The sequence below is a fragment of the Rattus norvegicus genome, chromosome 6 (genome assembly GCF_021556685.1).
Source record: "Rattus norvegicus strain SHRSP/BbbUtx chromosome 6, alternate assembly SHRSP_T2T, whole genome shotgun sequence".
Lineage (NCBI taxonomy): Eukaryota > Metazoa > Chordata > Mammalia > Rodentia > Muridae > Rattus > Rattus norvegicus.
This window is the reverse complement of record NC_141539.1, coordinates 124813439-124830171: the sequence shown is the minus strand read 5'-3', so window position 1 is coordinate 124830171 and position 16733 is coordinate 124813439. Positions and strand designations below refer to the sequence as shown.

Here is a 16733-nt window from a genome sequence, read left to right as displayed (position 1 = left end):
AGTCCCATTCACTTCTTCTCCCCTCCCCCCAAGCATGGGAAGCAAAGTGCTCAATATTTGGACTCGTTCGTGGTGATGTCGCCAGCCTGTACTTACGGTGGCTTGGGTCTCGGACATGCGACTTGGTGAGTGAGCCAGCGTAACACGATGGAGTTTGTTCTCCTGTGAGTCAGTGCTCTGTGCAAGCACGGGAATGGATTAGCCGCGCACACGACCACACTCTTTTGTGCAGTCTCTGACGGAATGACCCAGTTAGAGGCCTGGCCCGGGGACAGATGGGCAGCACTGATAAGCTCTGACAGGGGACCTTCCTTGCTCTGTTACGGGGCTTCCTCCCATCCCTCTCTGGGTGCACACAAGTGTCAGAGCCAGGGAAGAGTCCCTGCCGTGGGCTTGGCCCTGCTCATTTCCTTTGTGGCTGTTCAGATACATGGAAAGAAGCAGCAGATCCGATGGGCGTGATAGAGAGATGACTGATTCCACAGCGTTCTTGCGCCGTTTGGAGGCAGCCATTGTGAGTGGCCCTGCAGCTTCTCAGCCATGTTCACCAAGCTTGAAAATGTATTGTTTTAGAAAGATCTCTTTTCTGTGAACACATCCAGTGTGGCCAGAGCCATCGTCCCTCCCTTAGCAGCGATGAAGAGAACCTCGGAGTTCTATGTCCAGTATCCTATCGAGAATCACACTCGAACTAGCCAGGCTGCCATGGGAGGCCAGCCCCTGACTTCCTCGTGTAATTGTCTCACACATGGGGAAGTGGTTCGATCTATAAAACGTGTGGTTGCTACGAACGACTGTTGTTGGTAAGGAGAGCTGGAAGCACTCTCTATTCTAGATTACCTTTCAAATATTCAAATCCATGCACCAGCAGCATATGGCTAGAATCCCTCCCCCTCCCCTCCCCTCCACTCAGATGTCTTCCAATGTGCTTCAATGAATTCCAAAACCACATCAGGTTTGCATTTTGAAAATGCCAACTGTATACTCACTGAATGTGAGAGATGAAGAAATCGTTCATAATTTTTTTTTCTTTTAAGAAATAGTGTTCTGCGTTCAGATAGAAACCAGCTGTATGTATTTCTTTCTATTCTTTTTTTTTTTTTTAGCATAGTGGTTCGTTTACATTTTGATAATATTGAAGAAGTAGTGTTACTGAGGGGTTCTTAGCTGGTTTTCAGTAAGGCAGACCGTGGCTGGACCTGCCACACCCTCTCAGCCTACTCAAATTTGGGTCTAGAAATACAACTCCATTTGCTGTCTCTATCTGTCTGTCTGTCTGTGTCTGTGCTTCCTTCTTTACTTCCTTCCTTCCTTCCTTCCTTCCTTCCTTCCTTCCTTTCTTTATGGTGCAGGGATTTGAGTCAGGGTTTCCCTATGTAGCCCTGGCTGTCCTAGAACTCACACTGTAGGCTGGGCTGCTCTCAAACTCATAGACATCCACCTGCCTCAACCTCTTGAGTGTTGGGATGAAAGGCATGCCCCACCACAACCTTGCTGCAACTCCATTTTCTTGCCACTGGAGACTGAGCTTAATTTATGGGTGCTCTTTCTGCTTTCGCTCCTTGCTGGCCATATTGATTGCTTTTCTGGTTTCTTGCCAAGATACCTTGGGAAAGTAACTTAAGGGGACAGTCGTTGTTCTGGGAAGGCATGGCGGCAGGCGCAGGTCTTACTGCTGCCGCAGGAATGTGACGCGGCTGGTCACATCACATCCGGAGTCAGCAGACAGAGATGAGTTCCTCAGCTTGCTCCTTCCTGTTCAGCCCGAGACCCCAGTTTTCATGGGTCTGGGACCCTAAGACCACGGCGTGCTGCCTCCCTCGTTCAGGATAGGTGATCCTTTTTCAGTTAAACCTTTCTAGAAATGCCCTCATAGCTGTGTATCCAGATGTATGTTTCCATGGTGATTCTAAATCCAGTCAAAACTGACAATGACGACCAACCATCCTGCTGGGTAGATTGCTGAGCGTTTTAGGGGGAATAAAAGGAGGCTTTTATCGGATGAGTTTCCCTAAGGTTCAGAGGAAGTGAGCCTGAATGTGTCGGTTTAGAATGACCTCGGCTGGTACAGGACACCGTACATGAAACCTTGTCTGCAAGCTGGACCAGGTGAGGGTCTCATTAGGTCGCTGGTAGCTCAGAGGGCTTTGTAGACCTTGGGATGCTCCCTCATGAGGCACTACACTCCTCAGGCTCCTCTCCATCGTTCATACCTTTTCACATTATTGATACACTGTCTCAGTCACTGCCTATTGTAAAATGCAGTGGTCTCGGGTACTATTGAAGACAGAGGCCTTTTAAGAAATCAGGGGCACTCATTTCTGAGAGTGCTTAGCAGGATGTGTTCCCAGCCGATGGAGCACATTTTGAGGTGCCTTAGGGCAGTTGAGAATAACGCAAAACTTTGCTACTTTTGAAAAATGGGGCCTTTCTAACACTGAGCATGATATAGCTGCTCTCCAACCTCCTCAGACCTCCACATGCTGATGTGTTCACCTCAAATATTTTTAAGATTTATTTTTATTTTATGTGTATGAGCGTTGTACCTGCATATATGTCTGTGAATGGTGCTTATGCCTAGTGCTGGACAAAGAAGGCATCAGATCTCCTGAAACTGGAGTTACAGACAGTTGGGAGCTGCCACTGGGTACTTAGAGACAAGCCCGGGAGAGTCTGTGAGAGCAACAGGAGCGCTTAACCTCGGGGCCATCGTTTCAGACTCTGCCTCAAATATTTTTAAAAAACATGTGGCGGCAGCAGTGGCAAGGAAAGAAAAGGAAAAAAAAAAAAAAACCCATGGGCTGGGTGGTGGGAGCGCATGCCTTTAATCCATGCACTCGGGAGCTAGAGGCAGGCAGATCTATCTCTGTGAGTTTGAAGCCAGCCTGGTCTACAGAGTGAATTCCAGAATAGCCAGGGCTACACAGACAAATCTGTCTTGGAAAAAAACCAACCAACCAACCAACCAACCAACCAACCAACCAACCAACTAACCAACCAACTAACCAACCAACCAGTTAACCAACCAACCAACCAACCAACCAACCAACCAACCAACCAACCAACCAATTAACAAAGCCATGGAGAGATATATTGAAGAATCTTTGCAGTGTCTGCCCTATTCTCACTGCTGCTTGCACCCCATGGGACCACCCTCCAGAATTTGGTACTTATTGTCTCTGTTTGTAAACTTTCAACTGTTTGTTTCGAGACAGTGTCTGCTGTAGCCCAGACTGGCCTCGAACTCAATACATGGCCAGAGATGAGTCTGAACTTCTGATCCTCCTGTCTCTGTCTCTCCAGTGCTGGGATTCCAGGTAGATACCACCATACCTAGTTTGTGGACTGCTGAGGTGAAGCCGGGGCATTTTACATGCTAGGCAAGCATTCTTTTTTTTTTTTTTCTTTCTTTTTTTCAGAGCTGGGGACCGAACCCAGGGCCTTGCGCTTGCTAGGCAAGCGCTCTACCACTGAGCTAAATCCCCAACCCCCTAGGCAAGCATTCTATCCTCCGAGCTCCATCCCTAACTAACCTTCACGTAATGCACTTTCCCGCTAGTTGTCACTGTGTGACCCCCTACTTTTCCTTTTCATTAGCAGAACCTGTGAGCTTTAAGTGGCCAACTACTGGAGACAGCAGGGTGACGTCATTTCCTGTCTGATGAATGGACATGGGAGGTGTGGGGACAGCCTCTGGGTTATGCCTGGAATAGGAAGGAGCAAGTTTTCACATTCTCTTTCTATCTGGCTTTTGATGAGACCGAGGACTGACTCCTGTCATATTAGATATGAATCAGAAGAGGAGGGAGCTATAGAAACCAGGCTGCTCTACACACGCTACCTGTGACCATGGCTACCTGTGACCATGCAGACCTGGGGGACAGGTAGGGGACTAGCACTACAGCAAAGCAGAAACTCCTTGTTGCCTTCATTGTGCTAATGTCCCCACTGCCTGAGATTGCCTGTCACACAGTGGGGCTCCTGTGTCAGGAATAATAAGAGAACATTTTGACTTAAGCTGGCACTGTTTGGCCTCTATTAAAACATCTCCCAAGCACCTATGGGAGACAGTACAAGCAGGAAGACTTGAGTTTGATCTCTAGCACTCATGTAAATGACAGATATGGTGGCAAATACTTAGGATTCCCACCACTGGAGAAAGGAGACAGGAGGGTCCCTAGAGCCTGGCTGCCATCCAGTCTAACCAAGTCAGTGAACCCTCAGATCTCAGTGAGAGTCCTCTTCTCAAAAAATTAAGACGGACGGAGCCTTTAATCCCAGGCCTCTGGAGGCAGACTCAAGAGGATCTGAGTTCTAGGCCAACCTGGTCTACAAATGGAGTTCAAAGGCAGCCAGGGCTACACAGAGAAACCTTGTCTTAGTAAACAAAAACAACAACAACAAAAGAACAAACAAACAAACCAAAGAAGGACACCTGAGGCTGGCCTCAAACGGACAAATAAGCATGCACCTGTGTACCAGCACATGTATGTGCCTCTGCGCACATGTGAACACACATGTCTCCCGTACATCCAAAACCCCATTCTCAAAGGTTTCAAAAAACAGAGAGAGAGAGAGAGAGAGAGAGAGAGAGAGAGAGAGAGAGAGAGAGAACAAGCAGTTGGTTTGCATTGTGAACTTGCCAGTGGCTCATTACCTGGCACTCCCATAATTTGCCTTCATAGTGAAAAAAAAATGGCCAGAGGAAGCAATGTGACCTCTCATGTGACCTCCCATGTGACCTCCCATGTGACTTCCCATGCTAGATGGAGCCTTGGCTGTGAAATTTCTGTGAACCACCAAACAAGAGGGAAGTGGAGAGGTGTCAGTGACTTGAGAATCTGTGTGTTTTTTTTTTTTTTTTTTTTTTTTTTTGGTTCTTTTTTTCGGAGCTGGGGACCGAACCCAGGGCCTTGCGCTTGCTAGGCAAGCGCTCTACCACTGAGCTAAATCCCCAATCCAAGAATCTGTGTGTTTTAGTGTGACTAAATTTTACTTCTCATGACAGTTTGACTTCACAAGCTCAGAAATAAGAATTAGATGCAATGATCCCTCAGAAGCCGCTCTCCAGGTGGGTTTGCCTGTGAGCCAATTCACCAGAAATCCACTTTCACTTCGAGTGGCGTTTGCTTTCATTGTTACTAAGGGAGGAGAAAAAAAAAAAGATGAATGTAGCTTAAGAATTAAAACCAAGTGTGAACCGGAATAACAACCGGTGCGCCCACACACAAATGCCAGAGAGGTGAGGGAAGGAAGAAAGTATCAACTCTGTTGGCAGGTAGAGCACTGCTTGAACAGGTAGGCTGGTCTCACGTTAAGAGGCCAGCTTTAGGGCTGGGGATTTAGTTCAGTGGTAGAGCGCTTACCTAGGAAGCGCAAGGCCCTGGGTTCGGTCCCCAGCTCCGGAAAAAAAAAGAACCAAAAAAAAAAAAAAGAGGCCAGCTTTAGGCTAATGACCCGGAGTTAGCAGCAGCCAAAAGTCCCCACCTGTGTGCTCAGAGACACGTCTCAGGCCCAGAGTCATTCAACCCCCTTCCCCCTCAGACAAAATTCTAATCAGCTCCATTATTTAGTTTCTCAGCCCCTGGCATATTAGATGTGAATCAGAGTAGGAGGGAACCATGGGAGCCAGGCCACTCTGTACAATGACAAGGGCGTCTGAGATCATGGTGGCCAGCAAGGAAAGAGAGAAGGCCTGAAGGAAAGACGGTGTAAATGGGGAGTCAGTCACCTTGTGGTGTCTTTTCCCCCAGGGTGACTCCTCCACACCCTGTGTTATTTTATATATTCTGGGAACACCTGTCTTCATCAATGTGTAAAGTCCTGACTCGAGAGCCTGATTCCTGAATTATTTCTGCAGTCTGTATTAGAATGTTGTCCTGGAAGATCCAATGACTCACCTTGATTAGGGTATCCTTGTGAATACCAGGTTTCCCCGCCAGCATCCTGCATTTCCTCTCAGAATATTACCCATAATCATGACTCTGCTGCTTCGTGGACAGCTCCACTGACTGGCCTGAAGAACCCTTGCCACCCAAAGATGGCATGGCCAAATCCAGGTGGCAGTTGATACCCAGGGCGACTTAGGAAGAGGAAGTGAACAAGCCAGGTCATGAGGAAATGGGCCTGATCTGGTGGCCGAGAGCATGGAAAGGACGACCCAATGAGATGTCAATGCAGGATGGGGACAGGTCCGTAGAGTGTATGAAGAGGGGGTAGACTCAGAATAAAGGGAGAGCGCCCCACACTCGGCAGGCCAAATTCAAACAGTCTGATTCGAAAATGCCATGAGTGGTTGGTGACATTGTTCAGCGGGGGAAATGCGTCTGCCAGCAAGCCTGATGAACTGAGTTCAACTCCCCAGATCCACACAGGTTTTCCCCCAAGACCCACAACTCCCACAAGCTGCCCTCTGACCTGCACAGGAGAACCATGGTCTGCACACACACACTCACAATGCAGACATATAAAAATACAGACCCAGTACATGAGTAGACTTTTTTTTTCTCAAAGATATGTAAGTAGCCAATAAACATGTGACAAGGTACAAGTGGGGAAATCAAAACTGTGACTACTACCTCATCCCGTTAGGATGACTGCTGTCGACGGAAGGAACTAAAACTAGTCCAGGGATCATCAGATTATACCAAACCCAGGTGAGGGTGTGGGCACATTGGAAGCCTCACGCATTGCTAGTAGGGATACACACGGCACAGCTGTCATGTAGAACATGAGAGGTTCCTAACAGGGAAATCATGGACGCAGACTAAATAAGTGACTTAGTAAGCAAACTGTGGTTCATCCAGGCGGGGGCGCATTACTCAATCTTCCAAAGAGGTCTGTGGCATAGGCTACCACAGCAGTTCTCAACCTGTGGGTCAAGACTCCTTCGGGGGCCAGATGACCCTTTCACGGGGGCCACAAGTCAGATATCCTGCATATCAGATATTTACCTAGAACAATGACAGTTATGAAGTAACAACGAGATAATTTTATAGTTGGGGGTCACCACACCATGAGGAACAGGTCTACAGTATAAGGCTAGGGTCTCAGAGCACCTTGACCGAGTCATCGCTGCTGCTTGTTGTCAACCCTCCAATCAGCTTCACAGTCCCAGGGGTCCACAAGGCCCTCTCTGAGGACCCGTGTTCGTCCTGAGACTGGAACTCCTGGGTAAGAAGAGGTTTAAGCTGAGAGCAGACAGACTGGTCTGCTTGGTCAGGGTTGCCAAACTCCGCTAACGGCTGAGCCCTAGTCGCCAGCCCTTAGGTGAAGTAAGGGCAAAGAAGAGTTGAACCTCAGGTACTAGCCCCAGGTAACCGCAAACCATTTAACCCGACACTTGGCATCTCTCCTCCGTGAGTAGTGTTACTGTGGTTATAAGATAACCGGCCTCCTGCTTGCCACACTTGGGGGCTGTGTGACCGTGGAGAGCATTCGGTTAGGTCAGAGAAGGCTTTCCTAGGTCATGAGACTCTGGTCACGGTCACATGTGGTATCCTAGGTGAAGATGCTTGGTGATGTTAGAGGAATGGGGACAGCCCCACGTGGAGGTCAGAGGACCATTCTCAGGAGTTCATCTGTGACATCTACCTTGTTCAGAGACAGGATCTCTCGTCTTGTTTCTTCCACTTCCTCATGTCCTCCAGACCAGCTGGGCTGTGCTTCTGGGTGATTGTCCTGACTCTGTCTCCCATCTCGCTGTAAGAGTGACAGGCTTACAGAGATGCACCGCCCCATCTGGCTTCCTCTGTGAGTTCCGGGGATCCAGGTGTGTGCGGGGGAGGGGGGGTGTTTTTTACCCACGGAGCCATCTAACGTCATTTTAAGAAGGCTTTTGAAAAGTGACACATCCCCTTAACTGGTAAGGTGTGTGTATCTATTTTCTGTTTTGCTTTTACCTTAGGGATGAGACGATCATCATTATCGTAGTAAACAGCCAAGAATGATTCGATTTAGCAAAGTAATGGGAAAATTTGCTCATCTTTTATGGGATCATTTTACCATAATCCCTGCCGATAAAGTAGTGGTTTCTTTCAGACATGCCAGTTCGGGGTCACGGAGCTGCGCTCTTAAAGCCGCCAATTGATTGTTTAGTGAGGAAATGGTATTCAAGTGAGGCACATCAGCATGCAAATCTAAAATGTGGCCATTTTCATCTAGATTGAATATTATTAACTAGCCCAAGGGATAGGATGTAATTAAGATTTTCAACAGCTTATTTTTGTCTACCGTGATAAGAATAACCCCAATGTTTAAAGCAACTGGCCCATTTGAATAATAGGAAGGCGGTCCAACGCCCATTTTGACTTGTAGGTATAATGAAAGTGTTTGGTTTTCTTCCTCCATGGGTCTGAGCATGGATAAGGGCAGGGATCTGAACCTGAATCGCTGGAGGGAGCATGCAGATCGTAGGGCCATCCCAGTCTGTTGTTCTGGGTGGCCAGGTTCCAGCTCCTCACTCCTCTGTCGAAAATTCTTATACCTTCTCACACGGCTTTAAGAGCAAAGGGCCAGTGGAATGAATGAAGTCATCGCTGAGAGTCTCGGCTGTTGTCTAGTTAGAATGATGGGAGTTAGAGCCTGGAGTATAACTCTTAGTTTTGATCTGCTACAGAAAGTTTGCAAGGTCTCCGGTCTGGGGAATGGAGCTCAGCGGGAGGGAGAGTGTTTGCTTGGTGTGCACAAGGCCCCGGGGTCAGTCCCTGGTGCTGGCAGATGGGCAGAAAGTTTGTGAGGTCTGCCTCTCCCTGTCACAGAGCTGATCGGGAGGTCAGATCTGGTGATATCCTTATTCCACTGCACTTCCCTCGGTTACCGTTTTTAGGTGAAACAAGAGGCTCCCCCCCACCACACCCCACCCGACCCCGCCATGTCATTGTAAAAGGTAGAGAAAGTTCTCCTTTCCTCCCTGGAGAAGTGAGAGGAAAGGTCCTTTGCAAAGAGAGTGGCACCACCTTCAGCAGACACCCGGCAGGCTGGGTTGGTACCACGGCTCATTTCAGCCATCCGTATTTCCAGGTGTGCCATGTGTGTTTAGTACATCATTTGATAATACTAAAAAAATATATTAAAGCAGTGTGAGACGACAGGAGAAAGAAGATGAATGTTAGCATTCCCCTGGGGTTCATGGGTGAAGGAATTAACACAGCGTGGCACTCTACCCTAGCTGTGTTTGTTTCCATGGCAACAGCTACGTACATGTTTCAGACTATCTACAGTGACACAGTTGCAGAAATAGTAGCTTGCAGGTTTCTGATATGGCATCAGCGGACAGGCGGCACGCACTATATTAAGTAAGTGTAAAAGAATTTAAAAATCTAGGGGTGGATTCAGACATGTAGAGCTCAGCCGAGCAGTGTGTCAGGGGGTTGTGGCTTTTCCCTTTCGCATGACAGCAGAGTTGAAAGTTGCCAGCTTCCAGGCAAACAATTGCCCTTGCTCGGGTAAATAGCATCAAAGGAAAGAAATGTGAGTTCCAGAGGTAAGGAAACGGCTTGGGCGGACGGCATGGGGGGGGCAGACAGTGAGGCTAATATTTTGGAGGGACGATAATGGGAAGGTAAGAATGGAAGGCTTGTTGGCAAATAGCCGAGTCTTTGAGCAGATCCGATGTACAGCAGAATTTTTAGTAGCTGCCGAGTTTACGGCGGCTGAGGTCTTTGAATGTCTGGTTGTGAGAATTGCTTTTATATGAAAACGGTCAGGTGGGGAGCATGAAGGCTAATTAGGGGTGCTGTTAGAGGAGGGTTGGGACTCCATTGTCTTTCCAGGGTGCTCCTATAAAATATCCCTGCTCTTCCCTGGATGACCCCGGTTTATCTTTGACATTGCCCGTTACTTTTTAGCACTCCTTGCTGGTGTCTGTTTATATTATGCTGCCACATTGTAGCCTGAGATGACTTCAGTGGTGGCTAGAGAGCCGCCAAGCACAGACTAGACTGTGTGAGCCTGTTACTTTGCGACCAAATTGTACAGTAATGTAGGAGGAGTGTTGGAATGACCATTTATTTACATCGCCCGGAAACCTACTTTTGAATAGCAGCCCAGGTGTTAGGTTAATGGATTTCAATGTGCACGTTACGGTTACAGGAGCTTTCAAGTATGTTAGAGCTAATTTATACTGAGTTTTTGATGTCAAAATATTTTCCTCTGTGCTCGTTATTCTGCTTAAACTTACATTTACCTTATAACTCTTAGTCTTATTAATCTTGCACCAGTGGAGAGAAAGCAAAACAGAATGGTCACGTGAGACAATCTATTCGTCGGAAGGTTAGTTTTCTGACCTTAGGAGAGCTTTTACAAAATGTGATGCATTGATGCTTTGGGTCTGTAGAAGACTTTTTTTTTTTTTTTCCATGTGCACAGGAAATGATCCACAGCTCCTACTGCATATTATCCCTCGTAGTAATTATTTGAGTAGATGTTAAGAGACCACCTCTGGGGGACTCAGAGCTGCTGAACACCTGGGCGTGTGGAGAGCCGGAACAGGTTTTGAATTACAAACTAGGGATTTGAAGCCCCAGCACGAGCAACGCCCCAGTGGGTAGATAGGTCCTACCTTCTTCTGGCCCTGAGTGGAATGAGTTCTAAAGCTACACATGCACATGCACGGTCAGCCTCTGCAGCCCCGAGCAGAAAGGGAAGTTTGTGTCTTTCATGGGGACACTTACCCACGGTGGCTCACACCAAAGGCTGGTTGGTTCTTTTTTTTTTTTTTTTTATTATTAACTTGAGTATTTCTTATATATGGCTGGTTGGTTCTTGTAGGAGCCCTCTGCCCTCTCCAGTTCTCACTGCAGCAGAGGCATTAGACGCCAGCTTGGCTTTGGAGCCCATAGAGACTGATTTCCCTGGCAGGGGTCCTTGTGATAACGTGCAGGACACTGCCGCTAGAGGGGCTGAGTGTCATTGGTCTGATAGTTCACTCGAGGTTCGACCTCAAGTAGGTAGGAGGTCCTGAAAACCTTGGGCTCATTCACCTGGACTCAGTTGCAAATGAACAAAGTCTTAGAACAGAGTGAGCATAGGTGACCAGCTCCACTTTTGTTTTTTGAGGGGATAGAGTGGCCCCATCTAGCAGTCAGCATGTTCATATCTTTTTTTTTTTTAAATCACCTGGAAATATTTTTACAGTATAGAAATTAAAAAAAAAAGATAAGACCCATGTTGCTTTGTTCTACCTCTTTCATAAGAAAGAGACACAAGCCAGGCACAGTGGTACTTGTTCAGCTCACTGGTTCTTGGAGGTGAGTGGGGGAGGCAGCAGAATCAAAAGGGCCAGGTCACGGTGAGTTACACAGCAAGGTTTTCTGGTGCCATGACGTGTGTTACTTTTTTCTCCTCATGGATACCAGGTATCCAACGAGAAGGAACTTAAGGGGAGAGAAATCCATTTTGGCTCATGGTTTGGGGAGGCACAGTTCCTCGTGATGGGGAAGACTTGAAGGTACTGGTTGCATGGAGGTGGAGATCTGCAGATCTCCTCACATGCTCACGTCTTCCTGAAAGAGGAGACGGGGACCGGGCTAGAAGCCAAAATGGGCTATTGACCTCAAGCCTCCTCTTCACTTCCCAATGACCCACTTCTGCCACCTATGCCCCGCCTCCTAAGGATTCTGTAACCTCTCTGAAGAGTGCCACCAGGTGTTCAAACACTGTGGGGACATCGTGCATTCAACCCCAACCATTAGTCCTTCAGTTGCAGCCTTTTGGTGGTGGGGGCTGGGTGGGGGGGTGCCTGAGATTTGAGGCAGAGTTTCTCTGTGTAGCCTGACTAGCCTGACTCTGTAGAACAGGCTGGCCTCGAATTCAGCTGGCCTGGAATTCAGAGATTCACCTGCTTCTGCCTCCCGAGTGCTAGGACTAACAGCGTGTACCATCAGCACCTGAATCAGTTTCTATCTTTTGTGTTTAACTGAGTTCTTAAAACTTAAAGCTATACTTCATGTGACCCTCTCCAAATGCTTGCTTGGGTTCCTTGATCAAAGAGAACACTGAGGCCATGTCAGTCACAGCGCCAAGCATCATCTGGACTCATCTGTTCAAGTTGAGATAATTACAAATTCTCCACCGCTTGGCACCAGCTAAACATAGTAACAAGTGGCTTGTTTTTCTTCTTTTTGTAAAATCCAAAAACTGTAGAGATAAAAGGCCTTTCTAGGGCAACATTCCTCAAATGAAAGCAGACAACAGGTTTTGTTTGTTCGTTAATTTGTTTGGTTTTTTTTTTTTTTTTTTGCTACAGTAGTGAGTCACTGTCTTGCCCAGATTGACCTTGAACTCATGATCTTCCTGCCTCTGCCTCTGAGCGCAGGGGTTATAGGCAAGTATCACTATGCCGAACTCAGTTAAGGTTCTTTTCCCCAGTGGCAGGGTTTGGCAGAGCCCAGCTGAGAGGGGAGGGTGTGTATGATCCTGTCTGCAGAGGCTTGAAAGGTGTGGCTAGGGTTTTACCCTGCACAACCAGTTAGTTTCTACATCTGGATTGGCTCCCTCTGCAAACATTGTCATCCAGCAGGGACTTTAACAAACCCTTCTCTGAAGGCTAGAGTATCGTTGGGTTAAATTAAAAACAAAAGTGCAACAGGAAGGGAGCTGAGGGGGGACAGCGAACAGTCACCTCCTGGAGGACACAGCAGCTGCAGAGTTTAGTCAAGTTCAGACCCTTAAAAAGAGTGGAAAAAAGAAAGCTCATACTTCCCAGTGCCTGGGCACTGCTGTCCTAGCCAGCTGGGCACAGTGCCGGGGCAGAAGGAGGTCTTCGGTTTCAGAAATCTGAGACCCCGACCTTGCTAACAGGGAGGGGACACAAGGCTGCCACTGGGGCTGATGGTGACATTTGGGCTGTTTCTGGGTTCCTGTTTGCCCGTAGTTATGGCCACAACACTGTAGCCGTAGTCAGGCCTCCAGGTGGACAGGAGTGAGCTGTGTCAGAGAGGGTGTGTGTGTGCGTGCGTGCGTGCGTGTGCGTGTGTGTGTGTGTGTGTGTGTGTGTGTGTGTGTGTGTGTGTGTGTGTATGCTCGAGCATGAGTCTGCATTGGCAGCTTCTTTCCTATGTAAATGTAGGCTTCCTCTTTCCCAGAGTTAGCCTGTTCAGGGAATAGCACACAATTCAGGTTTCTGAGTTGGAAGCCTGATTAATCTCTCTGTCAGTTACATATGGAAATAAATTAGTAAATGGTCCATCTGGGACTAAACTACTGCAGAGGCGATAAATTATCACCATCGTATATGTCGGTGTTGCTGAAGGCTGAGCTGTGCTCTCAGGAGCTGCTGAAAGATAACTGGATACTTGGCTGTGGTCAGAGGCATAACATCTGATGAAAAAAAAAATTCTGAGGAAAGAATTTACCTTGAAATGTTTCTAGGGAGAGTGGCTTGGTTGATACCGAGTTTGTTCCTCAAAACTGCTATATCTGCAAACGTTGGAAAGGGAGAGTCTTGAGGGCATACCGAAGATTTGAGTTTTATATTTTCAAAGGCTAATGTAAAGCCGAGTTGGTAATTAATACCCAAGGTCTCAGTGAAGAGTAGAGTCTGTGAGAGATCGTGTGTTATGATCTGCACAGCAGTTCCATCTATTTTCTTATCTCAGTCTGAACAAAGGTGAGGCAGGTCAACGCCTCTCTTTTCTTTCTTTAGAAAAGATCTGGTTGGTGTGTGTGAGTGTCACAGGGTGTGTACGGAGGCCAGAGGACAACTTCTTGGGAGTCATCTCTCTCCCTGCACTGGGGTTAGAGGCAAGATCTCTTGTTTCTGCTGCTAATTGCTGACTGCTGATTCTCTGTAGACTTTATATAAAGGCAGGAGTGCTGGGATTACAGATGTTTGTCACCACATCTGGCTTTTTTTTTAAAAATGTGGGTTCTTAAGATTGAACTCAGGGTGTCAGACTTGGGGGGCAGGTGCTTTTCAGTCTCCCACAATTATAAGAATAAGCCACCACGTCTTTCCTAACCTTTCTTTTACACACACACACACACACACACACACACACACACACACACACACACATAGTGTGGTGTAGGGGATCCAGACTTTGCATGGTTAGAAGGAAGAGTTGTAAGAAACAAGGAGATTTCATAGTTCTTTCTGATTTCTAAAATTTTCAACAGAAGCCTTGGTGTGGCCTCCAGTCCCGTCATAGATAACTGACATCAAGAAATGAAGCCATGGTGATGTCTACTTGTGTCTATGTTCTAGAAGCAAGAGCAATAACTGAACACAAGTGTTCCTTTTCTCCAATTGGAGATGTTGGGTATGCTTGTAGCTTTGGGTGGGACAGACGCCAGTCGCAGTCAACCTGGTATGCTTTATAATATTAAAACCAAAAAGGTGCCAGGACTTTGAGAGCAATTCGCTCCTTGACTGAAACACCCTGGGCTGCAGTGACATCCAGATTCCTGTGCTGGCCTTAACATTTTCTTCTGTGTTCCTTCTGGGCAGACCATGAGCTGTGACTCCTTGAAGCAGCTGAGAGCTTCTCTTGTGGGAAAATGCAGACTAGTGAATATAAATCGTAAAATCTGAAAACCAAACCAGGCATTGAAATCTTTAAACATCTCATTCACAGGACAAGGGTTTCCTAGCATAAACCAAGGAGGGTGCAGGCCGAGTGGCCTTTACACGTGGCTTAGAGGCCACGGTTCCCTCCATCTTGCTTCTCTGTATTTGGAATTGATCTTGATTCACTCAGATCACCAGGATCCTCAATAACTGGCGAGATCTGGTTACTGAGTCTCCCAAAGAAGAGTCTAGTTAGGACATTCTGTGTTCTCCTGTCCATCTAGGATTTGTTTGTTTGTTTGAAGCATTCTCATATATTTCACTGTAGCCTCCAACTTGATACGTAGCTAAAAAATGACCTTAAAATCCTGATTTTCTTGTGCCTGCTTCCTAAGTACTGGGATTACAGGCATGGACCACCATGTCTTAAGGCCTTAGAAACCAAAAATTATCTTCCAGCAGAAATCATTACACAGTCTACCTCATGTGCAAACTTTTCTATTGTCCAGGATTAACTGGGACCCACTAACTTGAGGGTTAAGCGAGTTAGTCCCTACTGGAACTAGAGAGACTTCATTTTACTATGAGTCATTGGGTAGATGGATTAAGGTTGGCCTTGAACACATGGCCTCTGGCAGTTTTTCTTTAGACAGACAAGTATTTCAGAAGTAGCTCTGATAAAAGAAAAATGGTCTCAGGGATGTCTGGATGGCTTTTGTGGCAAATCAAATAACGTCACAATGTCTATGGCATGTATTTTCAAATTTCTGGGCCCTCTCGTGCCCCAGAAGCAGTTTCAAAACCACTCCATCCTGAAGGCCTCACTTCTTCACTAACTATCCAGGAACTGAGAGGCTCTCGGGCAACCTGCTTTTCACTGAAGTGTGTCATCTGTCTGGGGTCAGGAATTGTGGCGTTGAGGACTCTCTGCTTCTTTAGTCTAATCCTGTCTCTCTTCTGCCCTACTCCAGCAGCCTCTAGAAGTGTCGTCTAGTGATTATGAAGGCACCTTTGTCCTTTCTGGAGAGATGCTGACCTCCGTTTCCTGGACCCATTCTGACTCAGGTAATCACACTCTCTCGTGGCCCTTCCCCAGCCACCGAACCTCAGCAGATTGCATCGAATCAATGAAATAACCGGAGCTATATTTAAATGCAAATACCAAGCTGATTGTGTCTCCCTCCATTGCTGCTCCCCCCCCCCCCATCTTCATAATGATCAGTTCACGAAGCTAATAGACTGACAGGGTGGTCAATCCAATTTAGGCAATAAGATAATGGAAAGACCTCCAGTCACATCTTTATTTAAAATTCTGTGTGTCTCGGACCCATGAAACCACATGGACATTGCTGGGAATTTTCATGTGGAGACAACTGGTAAATAAGCAGTGCCTCTGTGTTCATCACCGCCTTTCCCAGAATGCCGTGCGTGCGAACTGTCTTCATCCTTCTGTTGCTGTACCGGTTGTGTTCAGAGGAGACTACTGAGTGTCTGTTTTCTGTACTCAGGACGGGTGGGGATGAGGTAGCACAAGGCTGTTTTCCATCTTCAGGGATCACTCAGGATTGCCAGGTCCACAGCTCCATCGTGACAGACAGTGGGGATCAGTTTGGGGTGGAGGCCGGGCAGTAAGTATAGGTCTCTGCTTCAGGGAACCCACAGACTTCCAGATTTGAGGTTGAAATAACCACTGAGGAATCTGTGAAGCTAGAAGCGTCTCAGATGACTTAGTCTCTGAGGATCACTCGGCCAGGCAGAAGTAAGGAGAGGGACGTGACGCTTACGCAGGAAGGCAGGACCGAGCCCTCAGTGTGCCCAGGGGAAACACAGCTGTCTCTCCCTGATCCCCTGTCCCAGCCAAAGTCAGATCTCTCCTCAAGGCCTGAGCTGCTTAAGGTCCTAGCCAGGTGGGGAAACCGCCATCCTGTGACCTCCAGGCCTTTGCCAGGGGACAGCGCCACTGTTGTATAGCTTTGGCTGGTGTTCTTTCCCGCTTGCCCGCCTGTCTCTATTGTTTTCTCTTCTCTTGCAAACTCACCCCTCCATCCTCAAAGTGCTTTGGATTACCCACAGCGTGAGGAGGTCCTGGATGCAACAGACACTGTGTAAAACCAGTACCTAACCTTCAAAGGGGCCACTTTCAAGCTAAGGTTAAAACAATGGGCAGGTAACCAAATGGCTAGATTATATAGGGAGGGGCCTCTGTGTGGGGGGCAGACAGATC

At 47.4% G+C, this 16733-nt stretch overlaps 1 protein-coding gene across 33 annotated transcripts in view; it reads left to right on the top strand.

Moving 5' to 3' along the window:
* Nucleotides 1-16733, top strand: part of Foxn3 (forkhead box N3) — a 381706-nt gene that overhangs the window by 92932 nt on the left and 272041 nt on the right. For 20 of the 33 annotated variants that reach the window (XM_087553380.1, XM_087553407.1, XM_087553384.1 and 17 more), the window contains 1 exon segment: nt 15481-15574. The gene's annotated coding sequence lies outside the window, so the exon portion shown is untranslated. 33 annotated transcript variants of the gene reach the window in all.